Raw genomic sequence first — 22,902 nt, forward strand, 5'->3', positions numbered from 1 at the left:
CACGGCGGCCCCCGCGCGGCTCTCTGAGCCGGGTGGGAGCCCGGCTCTGCCTGCGGGAGCGGGGGCTGCGTTAGACGCCCTTATCTAGAAAGCCCCGAGGCGCCCCGCTCCCCCCCCCCCCAAGGAGGGGTGTGGAGGGGGGGGCTGCCTTATTTAAAGATGATTATGTCCAATCTAATAAACCCCGAGCAGAGCATCACCCTCCCTTCCCTCCGCCCTCCCGGGCGCTGCCCAGGATGCTGGTGGGGAGGGGATGCGGAGGGGACCCAACGCCCTCTGGGTCCCCTCCGCATCCCCTCACCCCGCCTCAGGACTTTGGGGCAGCACCAGTAGCACCTGCCCTGTGTTTGCCTTTATCAGCAGTTGCAGTCTTGGCTGCTCTCAGCTTGGCCCAGCAGCCTTCCCCACAGTCCTGCTCGCTGCCTCTCTCATTCCCCTGCTTGGCAGTCCAACACTTGGTTTCTTTTCCTTTCCTTTTTTTAAAATGTTTTATTTTTTTTAATTTCTTTTTCTTTCTAAGTTGAAACGTGCCCATGTTTTCTTCTGTTGTAGCTCGGGGTGTGATATCTGCCTGCCCACCTCACCTCTGTCCTCCATCTCCATCACATAAAGGGGAGGAAAGGAAGGTGAAAGGAGGGAAGACCCCCCCTTCAGCCCTCCCCCAGCAAGGGGGGAGGTGGTCTTGGGCTCAGTGTGTACAGAGAGACTCAGGGTTGCCCCTCAGCCAGAGATTTTCCTGCTTTTTTGTATCTCTTTGTTTTTTTCTCCTTCCCCAAACAACAATCCCATCTGTTTGACATGTGCAGAAAGGTGGGCTGGAGGTGCCTTATCTGGGCGAGAGAGAAAGACCCATGTCCAAAAGCCAGAAAAACTCCCATAGCTGCACCAAGAGAGCGGGCAGCGGTGGGAGACACATCTCACCCACCACCCTGCCAGAGGGTACAGCTCTGGCACTGCCAGGGGAGAGCTGCTCAAAGCATATGGGTGAGAAAACAAGCCCCCAAAGTTTCCTCTTGGTTTCCAAGACACCATCACACCATCACGCGGCACGGGAGACTAGGAAAACTTCAGCAAGGAGAGATTTTTTTTTTCCTTTTCATTATTATTATTATTTTATACATTTTTTTTTTTTCACTCCCAAACACTATCTGTGGCGGTCAGTCTGAAGTAGGGTTGCCAGCGAAAGCTGGGAGGCCCCTTCCAGGGTACAAGCTTTCAAACGAGCAAGGCAGGAGGGAAGGGATTTAAGAACAAACAACAGGAGCTGTCTGCATGGGGTTGGGATTGGGTTTTTTTTTTGTCTTCTCAAGGTGGGAACATGATTGAAGGAAGTGAGGGGGGAGCTGGTGCTTTAGTGGGGGGTGATAGATACTAAAAAATAGTGCTGGAAAAACTTGAGGGTTAGGAGGGGTGAGCACAATGGAAGGAGGAAGGAGGAAGGTAGGTGTAAACACGTGGAGAGGTAAGGGCGTGGTGAAGCTGGGCTGAAGGTGTGTGGAGAGGAAGGGAGGACATGCAGAGGGCAAACAAGGCCAGGCAGAGCAGGAATAGCTCATGCTCAAGCAGCTCCCAAGGACCTTTGGGGTGTGAACAACATCCAAGCACAACATGAACACCCATCACTCATGGGGAGGTGGTGAGAAGAGGTCTGCAGCTCTCCTGCCTGCACTGAATGCACCGGTGCCATCCACCGGCGGTAGGGGTGTGGACACAACCCAGCTCGGCACTTGGCACTGGTGAGGTGTCCCAGCAAGAGTGTTGTCCTGGGGCCAACGCCAGCAAGCGTTGCTTATAGTGCGTATTCATTCAGGAATGAACCAAGCTCCTGATAGCCCTGTCTACCAGGGCCTGATAAGAGAGGATCCCATGGGACAGCTTATTTTGAATGGTGGTGACCTTATTAAGTGGTTATTAATCATCTTGCCATGCAACACTCTGCCCTACCCAGTCATTAGACTGGCTACTCCAAAGAAGCAAGACCATGAGACCCTCAACAGCGTGTGCTGCCATCCAAGAGGTTCAGCGGCACTGCCTCCTCAGGGACAGCCTGGCTGGGATGAATCCAGCATTAGAGAAATAAAATCCTCCAAAAATGCACACAAGTGAGGCCTCTATATATAGGCTCTGGCCTGGGCTAAGCTGCTTGCTTGACAAAACGACACCTGCAAACAAATAGCTCTGCTGTCTGTTGGGCTTGTAGGCAGCAGGAACTGAGGAGTGAAAGCCCACCAAGGAGCCCCCTTTTTGGGGGGGAGGTGGGTGAGAGCAGAGGAAGGCTCCCTGTCACACCAAGCCCCTGGCTCCTCCTGCCCTGCCTGCCTGAGCCTGAGCCTGGATGAATTTGGGGCACCATCAGAGCAGGCAGCCGAGGGCATGAGTCGTTATGCAGCTCTGGCTCCAGCACGCTCTCCAGCCACACGCAGGCAAGTTCCCCTCACAACTGCTGCCAAGGTGAGGCCTGGGGGAGGTTGTGGAGGATGGGGAGCACAGGACTGTAAGGGCATCTCACTGATCTGGGTCAGTACCTGGGGAGCAGAAACACCAGGATGCTGTTCCTATCCTAGCACCACTGCAGACTACAAAGTAAAAACCCTGTTGTCTGTGTGTTTTTTCTTTGTTTTCCAGAAAAAGGGGCAATTAGCTTGACCAATGTGATGATTTTACTGCTTGTAAAGCAAAGACTGGCCCTGGGGATAAGGTAAGGGACATGAAGATGGCAGAGTGGTGACAATGCACCCTCAGCATGTTTTCTGTCTCTCAGGGAAGCAGGGCGGGCACCTGTTAGAGGTCTCAGCTCAAGCTGCTTTGGCTGAGGAATGCAATGATCCTGCATCTTCCAGGGATCCCTGCATGCAGCATCTGGATGGAGACGCTCATCCCAGGCAGGGACCCGCTGCAGTTCAAATCTGCTGATGCTCAGAAGTAAGAGAAAGGATGCTGGATGGGAGGCAGGAGGAGGACAAAGAAGTGGCAGAGGGTAGGTTTGGCTGGGTATTCCTTGTCCCTTCACCACACATTGTCCTTCCTGGTATGTCCCTGCTCTTTGGACTCTCTGTGGTGCAGATCTCTGCAGGCAGGGTTATTTGGGGCAGGGACTGAATCAAGCAGGCTGCTGGTACTGGGCAGGAACTGGGAACCCATGTTGAGCCCCCAGCCAGGAGCCTCTGGAAGGATGCAGTGGGAAGAGGAGAGCCCCATCAAAGTCAGATGCTGAGCCAGGGCTGTGGGGTGACCCCAACACAGGAGTGAGGTTCCCAGTGCTCAGCCCACAGCGGGGGAAGGTGGAGAGCAGCATTTTATCTGGAGCAGAGGTGCCGAGCTGTGCTTTTCCCCACGCCTGTCAAAAGCCATCAACAAAAGCCTTCCTCTCCCTGCACTCCTCCTCGGGAAACCACCAGTGATCTCGACATGGGAATAAAGGCTCCGGGAGGGTCCAGCTTTTTTGTTCATGGCCAGGCAGCCAAATCCCGCAAGCCTGAGACAGCAAGCCTCAGCAATCAAAGCCACGAGCGACAGCCTACCCCGCTCAGGGCACAGCCCCAGCCCTCCCTCCTCTCCCTCCCGAGTTTGCCTGCTTTTCCCAAGCAGATTAGAAGCCTGTTCAAACGTGCAGGACCCCCGGAGGTCAGAGACACTGGCCTTCCGCACCAGAGGTTTGCTTGGGAACTCACTGAGTTTTCTGCTTCTGGTAGGTCTGGAGATAAGCCCTGGTGTGTGGCCACCACCGGTGCCAGTGCCAGCAGGAGTCCACAGTCACACACTGAAAATCCAACAGTGAAAACTCCAGAGCCCCCATCTCTTGTGTGTTTGTGCCTTGCAGTTGAGTACATCTTGCAAGGGAGAAGACAACCAGGGAGCCCTCCCACAGGCTCTCTCACCTGTTTCCTCCAAGGTCTGACAGGAAGGCTGGGCTCCCCTCATCCCACAACACCTAGTAGGGTTTCCCCATGCCATTCAGTTCCATAACTTTGGTGACAACAGTTTTTCCAACCCCCTGTGCTGAATTTGGCTATACTCCCCTCCAGATTTCCACAAGCCATGTACACAACCTCAACTCCTTTAACAATGAAGCCAAGGAAAAAAACTTTAAATAACAGCAAAGAACATCCAGCCAAGGATATGTCTGCTCCATCATCCTCACACCACACATCTGCCTCCTCACGTTTGCTCTGAGTCATGCAGCCTGCAGACAGTGGGTGGAACACCCGTGGCAGCAGGGATGGTAGGAGCCCATGGAGGAAGCCAACTAGCCAAGCACTCATCGGGGCATCAACTAAGGCCTTTGAAGCTGGTTTGGTGTATCACCATCAGGTGCAGATATTTCAGAGCAGCCTTGGATGTCACACTGGAGCCCCAAGCTGCAGCAGAACTGTAGTCTGAAGGGCTCTTGCAAGCCTCCAGTAAAAACCATTTACTTCCAGTTGGGAAGTGAGGATGATGCATATGCTCAGCAGCATGCTCACATCTCTACATAGGAAAGATATTCCCCACACGATAGTTTCCAGGGGTCTTTCTGCACCTTGGAGTTTTGCACTTCACCAAGAACTTGGAAGTGCTAAATTAAGACCATCTAGAGAACAGAGCATGACCTTTGCCAGATAGGGTGTCTCAGATATTGAAAATTATTCCATCTGTTCACAAAAGTCAGGGACTTATCTGTCTTTATGTAATGTAGCTCTTCCAGCAGCCACAGAGGAAAAGCATACATGAAAAAGCAGGGGGAGAAAGGGAATCAGACTCTCACTTCCATTCTGCCACTGTCGTTGGGGAATTTCAGCCCCATTAAGTCAGAATTGTTCAAGTGCATCTCTGTATCCCAGCTGGGTGGTAAGCATCTGCCAAGGAGAAGAGAGGCACGATGCTCCATGGGTCCTGTGCCAGCAGCAGAGGCACGATCCTGGAGGAGGACGTGAGCTCTGCAGCACCCGTGGGAGGAGCATATTGGTACAAACAGAGCAGGGACTGGCTCAGGCTTCCAAAATCCCACCCCAGCAGAGCCAAGGTCTGCTGGCAGGAGCTCCAGGAGAGCACCATGCTCATGGCAGCTCTGGCATTAAATCCAGGTGGAATAATTACATGACCTTGCTGAGTTTTCACTGTCCTCATGCCCACACCAACGTCTTGTTAGCCCCCCTTGCATGTGCCGCTCACATGATAGCATCTCTTCCGTAGTTGAGCATGACTCTCCTTGCAGGCGTGTCAGTGCAATTACTTGTACAAACACACCTCACCATCTCCAGATAGCCTTTGCTCTGACTCTTGCATTTATATACACTTCCCATGTGTTGCCCAGGCAGAAAAGCTCTTTTCTGGAGCCAGACAATAAGACACAGAGTTAAAATTTAGTCTGGCACAGGTATCTGAAAGACAAGGGGAGGGGGAAAGGGCCTGTGCCACCACAGCATGGCAGCTTTGCAGATGTAAAGCTCAGCAACTCCTCAGACTCCTGTTTTAAAATCTCTCCATTTGACCCGAGCCAGGGAACAGCTGCTGCAAGAAGAAATGGAGCAGGAGCAAAAGAACACTTTGGCTGGGGTGGAGGCAAAGGGGCTGTGTTTGTTAACTTTATTGCCTCTGTCCTCAAGGTAAAGCAGGATTTTTGGCATTGGTCAGCACTGAGAATTAGAGGTGCCTCCTGATTGCTGGTCCAAAACACACTGTCATTGTGACATCCTCTATCCTGCTCCTGGGCCAACAGGGAGAGCCTGCTTCATAATCTGGCAGCGAGCAATAAAAAGAAGTGTGGAAGAGTCAGACTCAGCTCTTACAAGCTGGCTAGCAGGGCTTTAAGCATTTGGGGCTTGGACACGTTTGTCACAACAGGGAAACACCTCTGCCTTCTCCACTCATTTTTAGAAGAGACAAATAAAAATAGACTTGCCAGGAGAGCCACAGACAGGGGAGCAAGAGGGAGGAAGCCACATGCCAGCTGCCAAGGCAGTTCACAGCTTCCAGCTTGCATCTGTGCTACAGACCTGCACCACCTGGTTCATTCATATCCTACCTTTGGGCAGGTCGGAGACTGGGTGAAAAGGTGGAAGAAAGGCTGAGTACACACGCACAAACACACGCTATTCTCAAGCAAGAGGAAAAAGTGGTTATCCCAGGCTGGGAAAAAGACACATCCTGGTTTTCACTGGACCAGGAAGGAGACCAAGAGGTTAATTCTGGTGTCATTCATTATCCAGCAAGTTTCCAGCTGCTTCTTAGCAACTGCTGGACATTGCTCTGTAACCAGTTTGGTTTTGCGTCCATGTTTTTGGAGGGGATGGCAGATCCAGGTGTGCACCCTCAAGGAGTATGAACACTCATGCCAGCAGCATCCTTGTAACCCATGAGTCTACACAAGTAGTGGGATCTGGAAGCACCAAGAGCACTGGTTCCCCCAGCCTTTGCAACCAGAGCGGGTACTTCCATTTGCTGGAAAACTAGCACTGGAATGTATCCTGCCATGTTGTGCTCTCTGTGCCAGTTAGCTGAAGCTCACATAAGCCCTTGAATCTTCGGCTTCATGCTCCTGAGGCCTTAGCCTTCAGTGCTTCTTTAAAAATGGTGCTATGGTCATGGCCCACCTCTCTGGCCTGCCTCAGAGCACAGAGACATCTTCTGAGGGTGTTTGGCACCTTTGTTCCTAAGACATCTGTGGCATTTTCCACCTAGTACCAACCCTGGTGCCACCCCAAGACCATTTCAGTCCAGAGCACTCGTGCTCACCATGGTTGTTGAACAGAGGAGGGCAAGACATGGGCATGAAAGCCTCGGTCAGGCCAAGATCCTTGCTGGCAAGGACCATCCCTTCCAAATCAGTGCCTTGCTGGGTGCTAAAACCCATTGTATCTTTGTAGCCTGCTCTTGTAGTCTTTATCTTGGCTCATTCAGACCTAATGAGTTCTTCTAAGCTTCGTCCCTATGTCAGGTTTTCCCCTCAACTGCTTCTGTGGCTTCTTTTGGAGCTGTACACGTACATGTGATCCCTGGTGTGCCGGGAGTTATTCAGAGCCATCTCTGAGCTCACTCCCACGCTGCCATCAGAGCTGGCCAGCAGCACTTCCAGCTTCTGCCGGCCTCGCTGTGCTGGCAAGAAGCACAGAAGAGTGGGAGTCCTAGTCCAGGGTGAACCAGCGAAATCAGTAAGATCACTTTGGATGGGTGCAGACCCACTGGGCAAGGTTGTTCCAGTTAAACATGGAGATGAGAGGGTTACTGCCATCATGCCCTTCCTGTGCAAGCCTCCAGCTACTGATCCTGTTGCTCAAGAGTCCCTTGCACCTCAGTGCAGACCCCCCACATTATCTCCTTCCTGCAGCCCACACTCTGCCCAATGCCACAGCTCCACCAGCATAGCCTAGAGAGGTCCTTTCCTTCCTTGCCTTCACCCAGGCCCTGATGAGTCTGGAAACAATGTCCCACACAGCTCCCTACCATAGGGCTGAGGGCATTGAGCCAAGCTGGAGGAGCTCCAAGGTTGCAGCAGTCCCTTGAGCATCATTCATTGCTCAGCAGATTCACCAGAGGGGTCCACGGCTGGGTGCTGCCCCTAGCCTGAGCACAGCTCTCCAGCACCACTGCAGGGGACTTCAGGGGAACGTGCTGCTCCACAGACTAAAGGTAGCTCGGATGAAGGAGGATAAAGCTAAAGCTTCATCTTGCTGGGATGTCAGTGTGCTGGCACTTATGTGACCCTCTTAGTTCAAGGTGGTTAGCAGTGCAGAAAACCTCAAGCCAAAGACATCCAGCAAAAACCCATAGTATAGATCAAGTCATCCCTGTAAGGGGCCATTTGGCAGCATTGCTGTCCTGTGTCAGTTTGAGGGATTAAAACAAAAAGACCCTTTTTCTGGTACAGAAGGTCCCCTGCATTGGCTGCCTTGTTCTTGGGAAAGGTGGTTAAACTGTGCCTGGGAATATGTGCTTTTCCACCTGCTGCTGCCCATGGCCTGAGACCAGGTCTTGCCTAGATGGGTTTTTTGGCTAACCCTCTGCCCTTGCAGCACCGATTTCTCCTGCCAGGCTGCCAAAGCAACCTCGAGGCTGAGACGTGTCCCCACCCCACCATGAGGCCACCATGGGCCCCGTGGGAGCTGGTGAAACACTTCAGTGAGGGAAATCCTCGGGTGCCTACGTCCGAGGCAGGCAGCAGTGCAAGCACATGGCACGCACCCAAGCATGCCAGTGCGGCGGGACCCCGGCACCCACCCGGTCCCTGGCTAAGGTGCAGCGGTTCTTGGTCTCCCCCCAGTGACCAGACCACATATAACAAAGCAGCAGGTCTAGCTCCTGCACAGCAGGTTTCCAGCCCCACGAGCAGAGCTGCTGGCTCCCAGAACAGTCATATTATTACCAGGTAATTATACTAATAATTATTTCCCCGAATTCTCTGAATGAGCGAAGCCCTTTTGCTGGCGCAGTGGATTGCTTTTGCATTTTTGGAAGCAAGAGCCTATTTCCCCCCATACACCAGCACTTGAAATGTATATATTCATTTATTAGGGAGCACCAACACTGCTGCAGCAAATGACCTGTCAACAAATTTACAGCAGGAAGTAAGTCACTGCCTCCAAGCCTGCACTCTTAATGTAATTAAAGTCCTCTGTTTGGAATTCGTTGCTAATTAATATTCATGCTCTGTTCCGCATCTGCCATTCCTGTGTTGCTGGTTCCTTCTGAGACTGATCAGAGGGTTATTAAAGCAACGAGCAGAGAGAGAAGGAGGGGGGCAGATGGTGAGAAGGGGTTGGATCAACTTTTGGTAAGGAAGAAGAATTGCATCCAGAACCCTGGCTGCTCTGAGAGGGAATGGATCATTGTCCTGACTTGCTCCATCACTGAGGTGAAATTAAAGGGCTGGTGGGAGTAATGGATCAAGAGATAGACACCACTGGTTGGCTCCCAGAGTCTCTCAGGGCTTGCTACAGCCCTTGGAGAAAGGCAAGAAACATCTCTGGAGCTGGGCTGCCAAGGACAACCTGGCAGCTGGTGGTGTAAGCAAAGCCTAACTGAGATAGAGTTTAAGTGCTGGCTCTTGTGGTTTGGCATGGGGAAGCAGCTGTGGCAGCCCAGCACCAGGAACCAGACCCACCAGGGCAGTTATTGGGGCTGGAGGCTCAGAGGGAGTTTTTGATGAAGTTGTACTCACCTGGGCGTACGTGGGGAGGCCACCAGTATATGGGGTGTTCATGGGCACTAAAAACTTGCTCCAACCCAGTGAGGGTCATGAGAGGACACCTTGACCAGCTGCTTTGAGTGGGCACAGCTCCTGCAGTGACAACACACCAGGTACTCCTGTTAAGGCAGTTTGTGGGCTGCCCTGTGTCCTGGGTGGGCACCGAGAGCTTGCCCTATCCCTGCACAGGCTGGAGGTCTTGTTCTCCTCTCTGATTCACAGCTGCTGCAGCATTTCCACAGGCCCTCAGCATGGATCCTGAAAGGATCAGACACCCACAGGAAAAGCCACAACTCCTGTGCCAAAAACACTTTCAGCTGAAACAAGGCGCACACTGTCCACCACCTTGGGTAAGAAAGATGTCCCCATGTCACAGGCTGAGAGCTCAGTGGGTGCCATCGCACTAAGCACACAGGCTGCCATGAGTAAATGCAGTGCTCTGCAGCATGAGGGGAGGCCAGGCTGGAGACATGTCCCTGATGGTGGCCCTGTATCACCCCACCACCACATCTCCACATGCTGGAGATGCCAAAGCTGAGCATCCTTTGAAATTAAGAGCACTGCATGCACCGCAAAGCCTCCTGAAGACCCTTCCTGCTTCCAGGATGCAACCCAAGATAACTGGTGGTCTGTGGTTGGTGTAGAAAGGTAGGCAGCTGGAAGAGAGGTCTTGCAGCCAGTCTCCCTTGGCAGGAGGATGCTGCCCCTCTCCCTTTCCTGGACACGTTTTCTTCCACAGGAAATGTGGCATGGGGACATGGCATCTTAGGACAGAGGTTCCCAAGGGACTAGAAGGACTGGGGCTCTCAGCCAAACCTTGAGTGTTGAGCGACCCTGGCTCTGTCACAGGAACACTATGAGTGGGGTTTCCTCAATTAACAAAGCCCATTTTAAACAGCTTTTAGATCCTTAAACACAATCATAGGGCTCAAATTGGATGCACCCCGCTTTGAAAGCCAAGTCCTGCTGGCATCTCCTGTTTATATATGAACAATCAAAGTGATTTATTCACCTGCCTACAGCACGGTTGCTCTTTGACCGTCCATCCATTATCCTTATCTATCTGTCCTAGTTAGGAGCCGAGCAATCAATCTTACCCAACCTAATGTATGCCAAATGACTCCACAAGCCGCCGCGTTCTGAGTGGGCTCTGCTGGGGCAGACAACATGGGCCTGGTTTTCAGCAGTGCTAACACAATTGCATTGACGTCAACTGGAGCCGCCCGCCGTCACCCTCCTAGAAAATTAAAGCCTAGGATGAGCAGACCTGAGGCAGGCACTGAAGGGATCTGCAGTTGTAATCGGGATGGGATCTGCCACCGGGCTTGCCATGCAACATGCAGACCCTGTGCTATCATAGTTCAAAGAGCCCATTAAACCCAGATAACTTGTTGTTTCTCCTGATTAAATTGCAAAAGGGGACAGGCGGTGCAGTCCTGGGGCAGCATCTTCTCATTCATGATCAAAAAACCATGCTGGTCCTGTGCTGCATGAGCATGCGACAGTGGCAGCTGCACCCAGGGTCTCCAGCTGTACCTGCCTGGGACTTGCGGAGGTACAGCACCTTCTGCAACCAGACCTCAGGGGGTGTTGCAGGTGATAGCAGGCTGCAGCCCTCCTGTCTCCCAGGGCAGAGATGTTCCCAACCTTGTAGAAGAGGAGCAAATGAAACACCATGTGAATGTTCCTGGAAGTGTTCAAGGCCAGGCTGGACAGGGCTTTGAGCAACCTGGTCTAGGTTGGCAGGGGAGGTGGAACTAGATGAGCTTTAAGGTCCCTTCCACTCAAACCATTCTATGATTCTACAATCTATGACCATGAGAAATTAGCTCAGAAAATCTGTTGTCGCCTTGCTTCTCACCTTTCATCAGAGACAAGCAGATGTGACAAGCTGAAGGTGCCTGCAAGCTCCTTGTCTGCAGCAGGCAGGTGTCCAGCAAGAAGAAAGTGGTCCCTACTCCCTGTCCTACTCTCTGTCCCTATCGTGGACTCTACATGAATTGTTCAGTCCCATGTCCATGGATGGGAGAGTGCTGAGGCTCAGTTGTGCAGGAGATGTGGAGGGTCTCCACCCTGCAGAAGACATGGCTCAGGGATGATGGCACTGGAGCTGTCTGCCATGCGTACCACCACTGGCATCTCTTGGTCAGCAAGTTGAGTGACTCTGCTGAAATTTTAACTAAGAAACAAGCTGCAAAGGGCATTGTGCCCCTCTAAGGAAACCAGGAGTAGTTTGTGGCTGAAAAAGATTTACAGCATGGTCCCATTGAGAGGGACCTTCTTTGCCAAATTTCACCTCCCCATGTGAAGCATGGGCTGTGACAGCTTTCCAAAGGAGGTTCAGGAAGGGTGTTTTGCCAGAGGCAGACAAAATGGCTTTCCCCTGACTTTTCTCTTGGAAAAGTTGACCCAGTTTGGCTGAAATTTTACAGAGTTCAGATTGAGGCAAATTCCTGGGAGACAACTTCTGCCTAAATATCCACATTTTGGCATTGTTCTAAGCAATAAGAAACACAGTCCTACAATGGGAAATATTGGGTAACCTCAGTAACAAGTAGTATTATCTACCCTGTCTACAGTAAAATAATGAATTCTCATTAATTTGACATCTTTGCCTTTGAAGAGAATTTCCAGACTGGGAAAAAAAAAAAAAAAAAAAAAAGACCAAAAAAAAAGAGAAGAAAACAATGGAATTAGCTAATCCCCTCTGAACTCAAATCACTCCAGATCTGTGAGATGGCATCTGGCAGAGCAAGAAGAGGTGTTAAGTGCTGTGGCAAGGAGACCTCTGAGCTCATCTAATAGACAAGAAGGTTCTTGACACTGTCATCTCTGAGCGATACCTTCAATGGGTAATAACAGAAGAAGCTCCTGGGTAGTGGAGGAAAAGCAGGAGGTGGTAGGAGTAGAGCACTGGCACTTCCAACAAACACAGTCCAGGAGAGGGAAAAGCAAGTATTTTCAAGGTATTTGAGACCATTTTCATCTGTGCAGAGTGGGCAAGCAACGCTCTTGCATCAAGATTCTCCATAGCATTAGTGAATGGAGCTTACAGCCTGTTTGAAAGCAGGACTCACCAACCTTTTGTGAAAGAGCCCATTTTTGAAAGATCTCCAGCCTGAGCAATTCATGGTTTTGATTATCCAGAGAAGTTCCAGGTAAACATCTAAAATTTGGGGAATGGGGCAGATCCAGACCCTCAAGGCCAGTGTCTACAACTGGATACCTGGATGCACAGTTTTTATCCCCGGTTCTGCAGCCAACTTGGTAGGTCAAGGTGAAGTGAGATGACCTCCCCAACCATGCACTTTCTTCTCCACTGTTGCCCTGGTTGGATGGAGACAGAGGTACTGAGCATCACTGCTGCCAACACTACTACACTGCTTATTCAGTCTGACCCGGCAATCCACCGACATATTTTGAGCCATGATCAGTTGTCTTATGGAAATTCCTGCTTAGATTGTGCCAAAAGATCACCCAGGTTTGACAAATTTAGTTTGCTGTAGTGTCAGATGACTGTCCGCAAGCCAGAGTGACGTCATAACCGGTGTGAGCTCGTGGACAGACATCACGTGCTTGGAGAGAAGTCCACAAGCCAAAGAGGTGCTTTTGTGCAGTGAAACTATTTTCACTGAGCTTAAGTCAAGCAATTAAATATTCATAAGACACTAAAGCAGTGGGCTCACTGGCTGCCTTCTTATGGGAATTCAATAATACTGGAGACAGCCTTAATTCAATATTCAACAAGCCTCTTTCTTTTTCCCTCTCTCTCCATCTCTCTGCTGCCTCTTTGGGTTCAGAGATATTTTCAGAAACCTCACTTACATGCACTGGATGCATTAGTGGAGAGAGAATGGTGGAGAGGAGAAATGGGAGGAGAAGGAGCGGAAGCACAAGGATGGGGACCACACACAGGACAGTTGGGGATTTCTGGTCTTCAAGCTGCCTGGTGATGCTTGGCTGGATGATCTGAACCAGCTCTTCCTAAAGGCATGTCTGCATGGCTTATGTGGGGCTGGACCCATGCTTGTGCTCAGACATGGCTGGCTGGGAGTCGGCTCTGGTCCAAGAGCTCTGTAACCACAGTCATGTTGTCCTGCGCTCCCACTGATGATAAACCCACCGAGAAACAGGCTGTCTGGCCCAGCTGTGGTGTGATGCTAGCAGGACTGAGGCCATTTTTGGCTCAGCATCTATCCTGTGAAAAAAAAAAAACCCCAACAGTGGAAATGAAGCCTTTGTCCACCAATATGGACTGGAAATTGGGGGAGTTGGGCCTAGATGCTGATGAGGGGTAAAGCTCTGTGGCTCCAATAACATGGGTGCTGTTCACATGGACATTCATCCTCACCTGGGGTGAGGGCACAGATGCTGGCAGGACTCTAATGAGCCATTTTGGTGCACCCAGCTTGTCCTGCTGTTGCTACAACTCTCAATCCTTGTTCTGGAAGAGCAATACTGACATCCTCCTTCCTGTTTCAGAGAAAGCAAGGACCAAGCTGTGAACCTCTTCCCAGAGATCATGTTTTGGGTGGAATTGTGCTGAGCTAACCCCCAGAAGCCAATACTGACACACAGTTACCCCATGTCAGGGGATGGGCACTGCTTCATGCTGCAGCTGAGTGGGAGGGAGCTGTAGCTCTGCTGGTAGGACCTTTCTGTCCATTGCGAGGAGGGCTGATACTCAAGGATGTGACCAAACCTCCTCCAGTCATTGAGGGGCCAGGGGACTGCTTTCTGCCGCTCCAAGTAAAAAAATGTGGGGGGCACCAACAGATAAAAAATTGGGGGGCACCAAAAGATATGAGCTGAAGAAGATGGCTTTCCATACCATCCATAGACCATGGGTGCTGAAGTTTCACATGGTTCAGATAAATTCAGGGAAGTCCCCCATAGTGAACCACTTGTCACCCACAACTTTGGATGGTAATGATTCATATGTGTTGCAGCCAAGGGGAGATTTAGAAGAGCAACAGTTTTCCAAGCACTTAGCAGGGTTTTTCCCCCCCTCATAGGATCCTTTCCCAGAGAGTGTTTAAAATCAAATTATTTACTCCATAATGCACTGGTTATTTGGTTTCTTCTGGCATCTCCCCATCACGAATGCCCTCAAGCAGATCAGTTTCAACCTTCAGAAAACCTCTCTATTAGCATTTGATCTTGTCAAGCTCTTTTTATAACCACTTTTAAAGCTAAGTGTAAGCTGTTTGATGGCTATCTGCCATGCTGGGGCGTGTGGGCAAATGTCAACTAGCAGGAGTAGAGCACAGTCCCCATGCAGGAGACTCCAAGGCATGAACTATGGTACAAACGATGCACAAAAATTGGGAGAGATGCACAAAATCTGGGTCCATGTTCACGTGCTGGGCTGAGGATGGGAAGTTCCATATTGCTCTGAGCTTCTCCCCGTCTCCAAGAACAGGTGGGAGCCCTTTGGGGAAAAGAATGATGCTCCACCCCATTGCAGGGAGGGTGTCTGGGTGTTAGAGGGGTGCCAGCACCCTTTGGGGGCTGTGCTGGTGCATCCTGCAGAAGGAGAGGGTGAGCAGGATGCCTGCAAGTCCTTTCACACCTTCTGCAAGAGCCTGGCATTAGAGAGGCTCCGACAAAACTCCAGCAGGGACCTGACATGCTGCCTCCCTTTCCTGCACTTTCCATGGCAAAAAAGAGATTTCTATCTTTCTTATTCTAGCATCTCTAGGCCTGATGCTGATCATGCAAAAGCAGTGAAGATACTCTTTCTCTCTCTTGATCCTTTATAGATTCTGTTTCCAGCTGTACTTGGAATTATTTATTTTTTTTAAAGACTTTCTGGCAAGTCACCAGTCCCACAGATGACTATTTTGGAGCAGATTTCCCTGTGCAGTTGGAGCTGGTGCAGGTCTCCTTATGGGGTCAGGAAGCTCTCATTGTCTCTTGCCTCTCTGCTGGTGCTCCAGGTGCATCCCAGACATGTCACCCCATAACACTAACTTCCTACCCCTTCTACCAACAGCTTGGGGTGTCCCTCCCCCCTGTGTGATTTCAAGCCAGGTGGAACAGCTGGACCATGTCTCTCAAGGGGCACAGGGACCTCCTGCTTCTGGGGCACCTGGCATTGCCTGGAGTCACCTGGCCCATGAAGATGAGTGGAGATACTGTGCACTCAAAGGAAGCTCCCAAAAGGCACTGCCAATTCACTGTCAAAGAGGACTTTGATGGTGTCAGGCTCAAACTTTTCTCCAACTGATCTAATATCTCAGATACAGCATGGCAAACCACAACCCTACCGTAGATACGACCATAGTGTGACAGTATTGGTGTGTGTTCAGGCTGAAGAGGGGAGGCGGGTATTTTATCCCATGGCAACACATCACTGGGGTATTTAGCTGTTGGAAAACTAGTTGTTTTGTGATGAACAGAGAAGATGAAACTTAGTTTTCTCCAGATTTTGAATCTTAGACTTTGACTCTCAGTTTTAGAGCTTCAGACTAGGCTTTTCCTGTATTTGTGGTGTTGACTGTTTTCGTGACATTTGAACACCAGAATATAGTTGATGGGTCTCGCAGACCATGTTGGTAGCTGAAAGCAGAGACATTCACTGATGTGTCAGGTGGGAAAGTAAGTTATAAAGCAGGTGTAAACAAGGTTACACAGGAGGTGTGTGGCAGAGCAAGGATGGGACACAGGGTCTACAGTAATGCCCTCATACCTTGCCTTGATCCCTTTCTTCTCAAGGACAGCTTGAAAAACTTGAAGATCCTCCTTTGCCCAAAGCACATATTTCACCATGGCTCTTGGGCTGCTGGTGGGTGAAGGACCAGCTCTGCTCCCACGCAGCAATGCATGCCAGGGTGTCCCTGTGATCCTGGTTGCTCCCAGTTTTTCCCTTGATGAACCCCTGCTAGGTGGAGCCACCCACAGACCCATAAGCCTCCCTAGAAGACCTCTGCAAGGAATAACGTCACTGATGGATGTTGCCTGTCTGTGTGAATAGTCTGCCAGCAGGTCATGGATTACTCAGATGTGTCTGTTAACCCGAATTATTCCCTGATTCACACAGCAGCTTACGCAGGAGCTCCTTGATTAAATTCCTCAATATCAAATGCCCTGGCTCATTGGCCTGACCTTCTCATACACGTAAGCCTCCAGGCCATAAACCATTCTTATCCAAAATCTTGACCTCACATTTAATTTTATCTTTGTTGACGTTAATGGAGGTTAGGTAGGCTTGAGCACACACTGGAAGTTAAGCTTTCCTGTACCAGGGCCTCTGTGCGTTTCCCTATGCTGACTGATGACCTGAATTCAAGGATGCCTTTTCCCTGGCTTAAACAGGCTTCAGCTTAGCCCACACATAATTCCTGGAATTGGTTCTCCACCACCGACGATGATGAATCAATAATTTTCTTTCTGAACATGTTCCACAGAATTCCCTCAGCCTTCAACACACTGGCAGTCTTTCCCACCAGCAAATTAGTCGGCTCAGTGGTTCTTGGGATAGCAAGCACCCTGAGCATGGTTCCTGCCTGGAAACAAATGGATTTAAACTTTTGAAGTGAACTTTTGTGGGATGACCTTTTTCAGCAGTTCCCCAGCCTTTGTGAGAACCAGACTCAACAAAAATGGGTTTGTGGGCCAAGGGTCGTTGAGGAGAAGGAAGTATGCATGGGGGTTGGTGTATTGACATCAGTCAGCCTGGTGCAGTCTAAAGAGTGTTTTTACAGGTTCGGCAGACCCCTGGGTACCTGACCTCACCTGGGTGGTCCCATGGAAAATTCCTGTAACTCAGGTTGGATTCATCTCATATCAGAGGCTGGTTGTTCAAAGCAAATCATCCAAGCTCCCTCTCTGAAGAGATGAGCAAGAGTTCAGCCCAGAGGCTGATTTATCCCAGGTATTTGAGGCAACTGTCTTAGATGTGATGAATCATTCTCACACAGTTGCTTGTTCAGTCCTTCAGTTATCAAGGGATCTTGGACAACTGCTTTTGCTTGCAAGAACTAACTTTTGGATGGCTGAAGCTAGCTAAAGCGAATCCTACTCCTCAGTGCCCACCTGTACCTTTGCAAGTCTCCCTCTCTGTCCAAACATCCCAGTCTCCAGTGTCCACTGATTATCCTCCACAGATGCTGTGTGAGGAAGGACAAAGCACCTTCAGCCAGCAGTGAGAGAGGAATTGGCGGGGCATTCCAGTTCATGGGGCAAATCTCATTTGGCATTTCCCCTATAGCGGCTTCACCAGCAAGGTTGGATCCTCCTTCCAGCGACGGGGACTCACTACAACATCTCTGAGCACTTCACTATTTTTTCCTCGCAGAGGTGGTTTCCCCAGTCCTTCCTAACTTTTCTTCTGCATTTAAATCATTCCTTGCCTTTTTATCAAGGGACAGTTTATTCCTTCTCTGGATGTTTCGAGTGTATTTGAAGCCGGTTTCTGTACCCTCTCCTCAGTCTTCTCTGCTCTTGGTGAAACTGCTTCAGCCACCCAGTTTCCCCATGCTGCCTAGTTTCTCCATACTCACACAGTAAGTTTTCAGTATTTCTGAGGCAGCTGAAAACATTGTTTCTTCCAATTCCACAAACTGATTGTCAGCATCCAAAACAGGAGCCCAAACTCAGATGAACTGTTTGAAAGCAGCCCTGCAGAGAAGAACTTGGGGATACTGCTGGGTGACAAATTGGACATGACCTGGAAATGTGCTCTCACAGCTCAGACAGTTGTGTCCTGGGTGCATCACCAGCAGCATGACCCGCAGGTCAAGGGAGGGGATGCTCCCCCTCTACACTGCTCTCCTGAGACCACATCTGCAGTGCTGCAGCCAGTTCTGGGGTCCCCACTACAAGACAGACATAGGCCTGTTAGAGAGTCACCAAAACAACCCAAGTGCTGAACATATCTCCTCTGAAGAAAGTCTGAGAGACTTGGGGTTCTTCAGCCTAGAAAAGGTGAGGCTCCATGGAGACCTTATTGAGGCCTTTCAATGTCTACAGGGGGCTTGTAAGAAAAATGGAGACTTTTTACCAGGGCCAGTAGTGATAGAACAAGGCACAACAGCTTTAAACTAAAAGAGAGTAAATCCAGGGTAGATATAAGGAATAACTTTCCTATGAAGAAGGTGGTGAGACAGTGGAAGATGTTGCCCAGAGAAGCTGTGGATGCATGCTCCCTGGAAGTGTCCATGGTCAGGTTGGAGGGGGCTTTGAGCAACCTGGTCTAAGGAAAGATGTCCCTTGCCCATGGCTGGGGGGTTGGACTAGGTGATTTTTAAAGGTCCCTTCCAACCCAAATCATTTTATGATCCTCAGACCACAATTTAGATTTTAATTTAGACAGGAAATCCCTGCTTTCCTAAAGATGGCCAGCTCCCAAGCCTGGTAGGGAAGTTTAGTGGGGCAGGGGATCCCCAGCACCCCTGGTAATTACATCACGTCAGCCTGAGTGCCAAAACAGGGCTGAGGAAAGCTGAAGTCTCAACATTGGCCCAGGTGTGAGTGTTTATGTATAATGCATAATGTAGAGCATGTTTGCAAAGAGGAATGAATCATTTTTACCTATCAGTTTAATTGTTGAACACTGCCTCTCTCTGTAAACTATTCAAGAATAGATGACAACTTTCTCTAATTTAGTCATTAGTCCTAATTATTCACTCCATCTCTCCTATTAATGACATGCACTCAGCAGATTGACAGTAAACAGCTCCATGCAATTATTTTGCTCAGTGAAGTTTGAAACGCAAGCTGTGCCAGGTATTTCTGATGGGGCACAGATTGCGTGACACATTTCTGTCTACCTACCATGTGGCTATGAAACCCTAGAGCTGCATTTCTGGTGTGAATGCCCCTGTTTGCAAAATGAACACGTGCCAAAAAGCTGCTGGTTCCCAGACTCAAAGGCATTTGTTTGAATATCTGTGAAAAGTGAATACAAAGAAGGACCAAAGCAAATATCTTAAATAGCTCAATAAATCACCAGTCTCAACTTCACAGGAGACAGCTTTCTTTAGGCTCATCGTGCATCCACATATTAAGTGACAGTGTGAGAATTTGCCACCTGAAACCAAGAGTGATTTATTGCAAGGGTACATGAGGAGTATCCAATATTTAATTAGCATGCTGTTAATTAGCGACATCACATTGCTTTCTTCCATCAACACCATGATCTAAAGCAGATTCAGGCTCCCGACCAGTGTGTGCAGCCCTCCACCTTTCCTTCCCTGTGCTACCTGGGCAAGGATTCTGGGCATCACCAAACCATCAGCAAGTTACTTACGGCTTAACAGTTTTAAGGCCATTTGAGGTTGTAGTTCTAAATTTTACCCTTAGCAGGGAAAAGAAACAGGAATCTCCTTTATATACACAGAGACCTCAATTTAAAGCCCCATATCAGGCAGAAATCGACAGCTCACAAGCATGCCCTCACCCCCTGGAAGAGGTGGCTGCAGCATTAACTCCAGACAAAAATCTCTGCTACAGAAAACTTATCGACTTCTGGTGGGGAGAGCTCCTGTCTTGGTTTTAAATTCACTTGAGATACAGACTTTATTCAATTATCGGCCATCTAGAGAATGAAATGTGGCTTCGCTCCAAATATCAACTGGGCAGGGGAGATGACAACCAGGTTAACTCTTTGGTTACCCTTCAGCTAGACAGAGGGTGGGCATCAGGATGGCACCAAGTGATCTACATGCATGCATCATGCATCTCCAAGGTTAAAGTTACTGGCTCAGTCCCCTGCATGCAGAAAGGGCTATTACACTGGCTATGCCTAGGAGGGCAGGTGGAAAAATATCAGTTTGATGTGGTACCCAATGGGAGGATGCTCTGTTCACAAGCCCCCTTTTATAAGGGGACCCCATGTAGTACAAAGGGCTCTCTGTCCTCAGGGGAGACCCACGGCTGTAAAAACAAAGAGAGACACCGGGAAAGCGTCTGGTTCATTATTCCCCTCTGAAAAGCTCTCCAGCATCAGACTTTTTAAAGGAAGACTCTGGGAAACGACTGGGGTGTGGATTAAAACTGAGATTCATTGGAATAGGCAAAGGCGGGAGTTGTCAAGATGTAAATCCTCACCAAATGCCCTGGGAAGCATGGAGGGTCTTGGGCTGGCAGCAGGGACCACACGCCAGCACATGGAGCTCCTGGGAGAGATCAGAGCTGCCCTAGTATAAAGCAGCTTTCTTTGCCCCTCCTTGAGGGGCACCACTCCCATAGAGGTCACCTTAATGCCACTAGTCTTGCTGGGGCTGCACAGCCACACTCACTGGTGGCTCTGGAGAGCAGCAAGATAGAAAGCAAGCACCAGCCAGCACAACTTTTCCACATTCTGCTCAAAGTCTATTCTTGGCCATAAAAACAATTTCTGCTAGAGGAGGATGGGGTGGGGAAGGTTATATTGTATTTGGGATGCTAAAGTGCAAACGTGCTGCTTTTTGGGAATCTCTTCTGTGTTAAACTGATCCCACTTGGATCTCACAGCATCATCCTTGCACCCGCTGCAGGCTGGGTGTTCCTGCAAAGCACAGTTTGCTCTCCGGAGAACCGGGGAGCAGAGCCCTTCCTGGCAAAGGCAGAGATGGAAATCTGATCCGTCCCCTGCGAGAGGGACGGTAAATGGCCTCGCTTTCCTTTGTTGTTACCTGGCAGCAGCAGCCCTGGCAGAGATGGGGCTGGGAAGCAGCAGCAGGCTGCAGTAACCGCGTATGGAGCTTCTTCGCCTGGACTGAGCTTGCCCTCTGATGGTAAGCGCTGGTAGTGAAAAGAAGCAGGTTTCTCCCAAACCCCTCATCTCCCCTGATGCCTGGGGGGTTTCCCCATCCCCAGCAGATCCCCCGGATGATAATAAAGAATTTCAGAGTGCTGCTGCCATGAAGATATCCCCAGCTCCTGGGCTGAGGTTTGCCCCAGTGAGGGCAGCTTCTCCAGACAGCCCCTTGACCATGACAGCCCCAGCTGTGCCCTGCCTCCAGCAGAGCTGGGGGGCAGGGGCTAGCAGAGGGCAAGCAAGGCAGTGCAGGGATGCTGCAGCAGCTTAAAGCAGGCCACAAGGCCACAGACTTTAAACCATAGTTTAAAAAAAAGAAACCAAGGAACATGAAGGAGAACCAGCAGCTTCTGCCAGCCATCCCAAATCCAGCAGTGGACTCTTTTGGGGGGACCCTTACAGTACTAACTGTGACCTGCCAACCACCCAGCTTGGCAAAGAGAAAGCAGCCAGGGCACAGCCACATCTGCAGTTGTTCATGTCAGAGAGCAGAGGGCTGACTCATGCAGGGGGACAAGTCACGGGACAAGGGTAACCCCAGCACAGCAGGACACTCATCAGCAAGGGTACACAGCAGGCAGGGCTGGATGCTGGTAACAGGGTCCATCAACACTGCCAAGACACAGCACAGGAGTCAGGTCCTCCCAGGAGCAGCAGCAGATGAGGCAGGACTAGAGACCAGCTCCCTACAGGACAGGCACCAGACCTAGCCAGAAGCCAGGCCTAGGGGTAGGCACCAATACATTGCATCCTAAGCAAAGGGAAAAGTCCAGGCCTGACCTTAAATACAGTGTATTTAAAAACACAGTTTGTGCCCCTGACCCCTTAACCAGTTTCCCCAAGGCCCTGAATACTCTCTTCATTGTTTTAGGACTTCTCCTGGCAGCTGACATGATGCTGCATGCAGGGGCAGGGCTTAATACCCTCACTCCCTCCCTTTTCCTGCCTCTCCCCTATTTTTCTGCTGAAGGTCAGGCCCTGGGGCCCATCTCTACAGTGACAGAGCTGTTGGTTCCTTGCTCTTCACAGGAATCTGCTTCCAAAGCATGGACTAAGCAAGGACTCTGCTCCCTCTGTGTTCATATGGGGAGAGACAAAGAGGATTTGACACCTGCTAATCTTTCTCTCCAGTTTCAGACTGAAGAGGGAAAGCAACCATACGAGCATGGAAGTTGCATAGCCAGGAGAGAGTGATACACGCACTCCAGGGTTGTGCCTGGGGAAGAAGAAATGTAGAGCAGGTAGTAAAAGTGAAAGCAAGACCTGACTGGGTTAAGGTGTCAGGAGTGTAGGTCGGTGGGTGAGGGCCAGGGGTGGTGAGGATTTTGGTGCTGAGTTTTGTGGGTAGTCCCTGGCATACATCCTGGGCATCACACTGCATCTCTCTGGCCATGTGTGCAGGGAGGGACGAGAGCAGGCACAACTTTATGTCTCTTTTAATCACAACAAATCTACATTGTATCTGTACTGAGAGTGACAAGACAGCATCACCATGGGTCATCCTGGGCTGCAGGTGACAGAGGTGACACAGGAGAGAAGAGCCTACTCCAGCCAGGCAAAGTGCCAAGCAGAGGGCAGGCAGCTCAAACACAGGCAAATGTGTATGGATCTTTGGCCTGGTTCAGACAGCAACTTATACTTGCCAAATCCAAAGGCCTTGGGATAATTTTTTCTCACCAGATAGCCAGCAGAGACATCATTTTCCTTCCTAATTGAAGGAGGAGTTGCACCAGACATTCCCTTGTGTCCAGCACAAGTTTGATTTGGGCAATGAAAAATAGCACACAGGCTAGATGGAAAACTCACCTGTGCAGGCAGAGTTCACATCTGGCAGAGGCAACAGGGTAGTGTGATATTTCCCATGTCAGAAACCATCAGCAGTTCAGTGGATCACACCCTGAAACACCTTTATTGGTACCTTCCTTCCATAGAAGGGTAAATTTTTCAAAATCCATTGGTCTGCACCAGGAGAATCAACTCCAATGAATGAAGGTGG

The sequence above is a fragment of the Athene noctua genome, chromosome 5, assembly GCF_965140245.1.
Source record: "Athene noctua chromosome 5, bAthNoc1.hap1.1, whole genome shotgun sequence".
NCBI lineage: Eukaryota > Metazoa > Chordata > Aves > Strigiformes > Strigidae > Athene > Athene noctua.